The 6,398-nt window shown below is 24.2% G+C and overlaps 1 non-coding gene across 1 annotated transcript; it reads right to left on the bottom strand.

Annotated features, from left to right (window-relative positions):
* Nucleotides 1-2,578: 2,578 nt before the first annotated feature.
* Nucleotides 2,579-2,651, bottom strand: TRNAR-CCU. Its single transcript has one exon. It is a non-coding gene; the product is annotated as a tRNA-Arg (tRNA).
* Between the last annotated feature and the right edge of the window lie 3,747 nt (nt 2,652-6,398).

Raw genomic sequence — 6,398 nt, 5'->3', positions numbered from 1 at the left:
CTAGTAATTTACTTATGTACTCTTGATAATAATGGCTTTGATCAAATAATTTAAATATTTAACTATAATTATAATAAAATTAAAATAATGAGTGTTATGTTTAAAATTAAAAAGTCAGTACGTTTAATAGTCCTATCAAATATCATACTTCATGACAAATAAAAGTATAGGCCTATTACTAGATAAGGATAGAAAGACCTAAAAACAAACTCACCCTAACTTAGCTCAAAGTACACATTAAGATCCAAGCTAAAATTCCATGTCTAATGGTAGGAGCGAGCAGTATTCGGTTCAAATCGAAAAAATCGATCGAACTAAATTGATTTGAAAATTTGATTTAGTTTTTTATACATTTCGGTTCGGTTCGGTTCGGTTCGGTTCGGTTTTTAATTTCAGAAATTTTGATTATTTCGATTCGGTTCGATTTTGATAAAAAAAAATCGAAAAAATCGAACCGAACCGATTAGTGATAATAATATATTTTTTCAATAATATAGAGAAATTAAATCATATTAAGATTAAAATATTTTAATTAAATTTTAAAATATTAAAAATAATGTGTAAAAAATAAAAAAATTATTAAAAATCGAAACCGATCAAACCGAACCTAATTGAACTGAATCAGACCGATTCAGTTCGATTCGGTTTCTGATCAAAATCAGTTCGGTTTAATTTTTATAAACACTAAAATTTTGATTTTCGGTTTATTCAGTTCGGTTCGATTTTAAACCGAACCGACCGAATGCTCACCCCTACCTGATGGGAGTAAACTCACAGGCTGCCCAGTCCATGAAAAAGAGGCCGAAGGCTATATACTCCAAGCCCAGCTCATGGACTCTACCAACGGAGGCGTGACTGTACGGCGAGCATGTCATCTGATCCAAAAGTAAAATGAATCGCAGCAAGTCGGCACGCTCTTGCACATTCATCCCTGAGTTACTTCACCAAAGAAAGATGAGCACCCATCAAATTCCCAACTAACACTTATGGCTTCAACACACAAGATATTATTATAAAAGTAAGTTCAAGGCAGTGACGGTAAATTAAAGTAATAATTTTAAAAATTACTACATCACTTTCGGAGGCTAAATATAAAACCCTAATTTTTTGAATTTCAGATCATCACATTTTTATGTCATTATCGATATAACTCACCATATCCGCTTATTATATTAATAAAGTTTAAAGCTGTAAAAATTTATCTACTTTCAATACAATTTCACTCTATACATTTTTTTTATCAATTAAATTTTATATTTTTAATATTTAATCAAGTGTACCATACTATTATTCTGTATTATTGAAGAGGAATAAAATTATCAAGTTTTCTTTTTCACCATTAATTATATTTTAAAATGACTTTTTATATTATTATTCATTTTTTTATATTTTTATGACAATTTCAAAATAACAATTTTTTTTATTTTATTTCGATTAAATTCATTATGGATCAAAGTTTTTTAAACTTGTATGATATACTTATTATTTAACATTATTTTTAAAATTATTTAAAGAGAATAATTTTATAAAATTTTTGTTAGACTTTAAAACTAATATTTCTAAATTAGATTTGATTTTAAATGATTATAAATTTTTATTAGATTCTATAATTGATATTTCTGGATTCTTCATCATACCAGCGGCTCATATTTTAATTAGAGAATCTATTAAATATGATCATCTCCCTATTTGGAATGATATTTCAATTTGTTTGATAAAAGTTTATTAATACGATTAGTAGTTTTACTTGAAAAAAAATTTATAAAATATATTTTATATAAAATATTAAATATTAATTTAAAATAATATTTAATTTAATTTAATTTTAAGAATATAATAATAATAAGAGAAAAAGTACAAAATAATATTATGTGGTTTCATATTATTTTCAAATTAAGGTCTAAATTTAAATTTGTGCAGAATGGATCGCGTGATTATATAAATTTAGCAAATAAAGGTTTTTCAGGTTGACGTTGTTAATATTTACAACGTGGCATCTATTTTTTAATAAAAAATAATTTTTAATTATAATTATGGGTTCTACTTGAAGAAAAAATGATAATAATAATAAAAAAAAAGCTTTTTAATCCTAATTTCTCTCTCCTCTCCATCTCTTATACCTCTCCTACATGAAACCAAACGCCATAAATGCCATAATATATATTATTTTAAGAATTATAATCTAACTTTGCTAATATAAAGTATTATTTTATCGCAAATTAAATTTTAGATCTTAATTTGAAAATACGCATAACTATAAAATATTTTTTTTATTTTCTTCTAATAATAAAACAATTTATTTAAATATTTTTTAAAATATTTTTCTCATATTTTTTAAAATACTTTTCTCTAAATTATTTTTTTAACTCTCTCTATAAAGACACTATTTTAGGATTATGTTAATAATAGAGCTTCAAAAAATTAATAAAGTTAAAATTTTATTCATATAATAAATAAACTATATTCTTTTAGAAAAATTAACAATTTTACTTTGAGAATTACTAACAGTCTCATCTAACTATCATTAATGGTATTATTTGTACGGCATCTAAAACTAAAAAAATGAGAAAAGATATATCGCGCCAGGAAGGGGTCGAACCTTCGGCCTTCTGCTTAGGAAACAGACGCTCTATCCACTGAGCTACAGGCGCTTGATTGAAATATGTAGCTATAAATGTTTTAATTATATTTTCCGTAATGTTCATGAATGCCAATAGCCAAGAGAAAGCATGTACCATAATTAAGAAAGTAGAATCACTACCATTCAATCCCATGTGTTATGGTTCTAGAATCTTAGAAGGACTAAAATGTAATTTTTTCAACATGAAATTTTTTGAATTGGCTCCAACACTTAGGACTCTCGTTCGCTTCTGGACAATTTGGCTATCATAGTCAATAGTTGCTCATTTTTCTCTTCAAGTAGCGCCATGCGCTGGTAAACATTATCAAACTCCAGTGCCATCCCCTTTTGGGTGGTATATGTATTCGACAACGCAGTAAGATCATCAACCCTCCTCTCAAGGGCATCAATACGAGTTGATGATTTCGTCATGCTTTCACCCTGCTCGTAGATCGTTCGAGCTCTGATACCAAATGTCACGGGTCCAGGCTTTGACACTCAGTTGGGACCGTGTGGCACTTGACTTGAACACTATCAAGACAAGTCAGCCGATCTATCTACAAGTTAATCTGCACAACGAAGCATGTTGGTTAGCCAAGAGACTAGAATGCTATTAAAGCGAGCAAGATAAATACATATCGAGCAGATATCCACATCCAAAAAGCATAAAGGCATAAGCAATCAAAGTATCACATGTAGGCACAGATATTTTGATAAAAGGGCTACTCATTTCATTCCAGGGGCAAAACAATCATTACACAATTCAACACAAAGGTCCTCACACCACTTGCAGATAGGGGGGAACGCCTATAAGGGTGGAGGCACAACACAGGGACTCGACAGGCCTACGGTGGCCAGCTGGGCCCAATCCTCACTGGTGGCCAACTAATCACTCCCCCTAAAGAACCTTAAGGACAAGTTGAGCTATGGCAGAAGGAGACATTAATATGTCTGAAGTGACACCCCCTTAATAAATACATAAAAAGGAATTACAAGAAACTGACATAACACTTTTGATACTACTATTTTATACTTAATTTCTACCCATCTTGTTTCTGAAAAATCCCATATTGAAAAAATTACATTTTAATCCCTCTAAAATTCTAGAACCCTAACACCATGGGTCATCTTCTCATTTACAAGTTTGGTACTCTCTAAACCATTCATATTAAAATTATGGGCTCACAAATGAAAACATCTGCGGATATTATTTAGTCCCAATATTTAATTTTCCCTTTTATAAAATGCGATTTTTATCTTTCTTAATTTTATATTCATCCTATTTATTTTTTTAATTTTCAAATGGTAAATAATTTAATCTCTATTATATTCATAACAATAGTATATCATCCCTTCAATTTTTATTTTTACTTTTGAACTAACGTAACGTGGTAATATATGAATTTCACTTATTAGTTCTATAAATTAAATTATTTCACGGTTAAAAGTTAAAATGGTATAAAGATGAAACTAAAATGAAAGAGTAAAATGATTTTAGGTGAATATGTGAAGGGGCTACTTATGCATTAAGTCAGAATAAAGAGCAAATTGTGTTGTTTTCATGAACTGAACCTGGAAAAACAATTATTTCGTATAAGATGCATATCTTTATGCTTTGGGAATCAATCAAATTATAAGAAAATGTTAGATTATCAAATTTCTTTAACTTTATACTCTATTTATTTCACAGAAAATATTTTTTAAGAAAATATTTTTCATATTTTTTATTGTTTGAATACTCAAAAATTTAATAACGAAAAATATTTTTTTAATTAAAGAAAAAAATAAATTATTTTAAGAATAACTTTCTCTTTTGAAAAGAGTAAATCATTTTCCACCCATTTAAATCTTTATTAAGGCCTTTACATATAAACTTTTTAATGATTTTTATTTTTTAAATTAAAATTAAGAAATAAAAAATAAATTATCTCATGTGAAAAAAAAAATTATTTCTTATAGAAAATATTTCTAAAAAAAATATTTTTTAAATATAAATTATTTTCTGCAAATAAATAAGATTTAATGAAAAGCAAAAGAGAATCAGAAACTGAGATAATTTCTTATTCTTTTATCACATAAAACTTTTCAATTAGTTTCTCAATTGCATCACTATGATTTGGGATTTATATAGCCTACCAAATTCTTGACATAGCATCAACAGCAACATGTGCTACCACCCACTAGCATCAAGCTTCAGAATTGTATTGTCAAAAAAAAAAAAAAAACTGCTATAAAATATTTTTAATTGTTAGTCTTGTTTATTTCATAGAAAATATTTTTTAATGTTTGAAAAATGTTAAAAATTTAATAAATAAAAAATATTTTTTTATTAAATGGAAAAAATTAATTATTTTATAATTTTTTGTAAGAAGTGACTGTGGTTACCATATTTTAAAATTAATTATTTTATAATTAATATTTTTATCAATAAGATACTTTAATTTTAATTATAATATAATAAACACATAAATTTTTAAAAATATTACTTTTAAATATTTAAATTTTTAAAAAATATTATTTTAAATATCTAAAACTTTTTTTTAAAAAATCTACTTTCAAGTAAACATTTAAAACTATAAATTTAAAATTTTATTTTTAAACACAATTTTAAAAATATAAATTTAATAAAATTGTGTGTAAAAATAATTTTTTTTAATTTTTATTATATATATTTTCAATATAAAATAAATAAGTTCCAGAGGTTTTGTTAAATTTAAATAAGAAAATAATAAACTCTCACTATAATATTAAATTGAAATCGATGAATCTTCACTTTTTAAATATTTTATATATCCTTATTTTTCTTTTAAAAATTTTAAATTAAATCATAAAATAATAAAAATTTTAATTTTATTACGTCATTAAACTTAAATTTAAAAGTATTTTCAATAAATTTCCACTTTTAAATCATCGTAATGTCGTAATGTCATAATTGTTAATACTATTAAAATATTTTTATCATTTCATATAATTCAACTATTATTCTTTTATTCAATGAAAATCAAATAAAACAGAGAGATGAAATGGCAAAACATTGTGGTCTTAATTATATGAAATTAAAGTTAGAAAAGAAAGAATTAAGAAAAAAAGTATTTGTGTCATTTAATATTTTAAAAGATAATTTAAAAAATAAAATATAATTATGAGTTTTTATCGATAAATAATCATTAAATTCCGGTCGAAGTACTTTTCATGCCCCCTATAATTTTAAGTGTAACGTAAGCATGTTTTTTTAATTATTGAACTTTCTCGTTTAATACGTAGTATAAATATTTTTATTAAAAAAATATTTTTAATAATTAAATTTTTTTAGCATTTTAAATATCACAAAATCTAAAAGATTTTTTTAAAGAATATTTTTTCATGAAATAAATGTAGTTTAAATAATTAGGGGTGGTTATTTGATTGGTTCAATTTTGAATCGATTTAAATAAATAAAAAATTAAAATTTTAATATTTATAAAAAAAAACTTAATCAATTTTAGATAAAAATCAATTTGAATCAAATCAGTTTAATTCAGTTTGGTTTAATTTAATTGGTTAGACTTTTTAATAAAATTTTTTATTTTTTATATTTAATATTTTAGAATTTAATTAAAATATTTACACTTTGATTATAGTTTAATTTCTATATTGTTAAAAATAATATATTATTATTAATTTAATTTGATTTTATTAATTTTTTTTAACTAAAATTGATCTGTAATAATATAATTTTATAAAAATAAAAGTCAAACTAAATTAAAAAGAATAAAAATCGAATCAAATTGAATAAAAA

The sequence above is a fragment of the Manihot esculenta genome, chromosome 13 (genome assembly GCF_001659605.2).
Source record: "Manihot esculenta cultivar AM560-2 chromosome 13, M.esculenta_v8, whole genome shotgun sequence".
Lineage (NCBI taxonomy): Eukaryota > Viridiplantae > Streptophyta > Magnoliopsida > Malpighiales > Euphorbiaceae > Manihot > Manihot esculenta.
The sequence above is the reverse complement of the archived record's forward strand: the minus strand, read 5'-3'. Positions and strand labels throughout refer to the sequence as shown.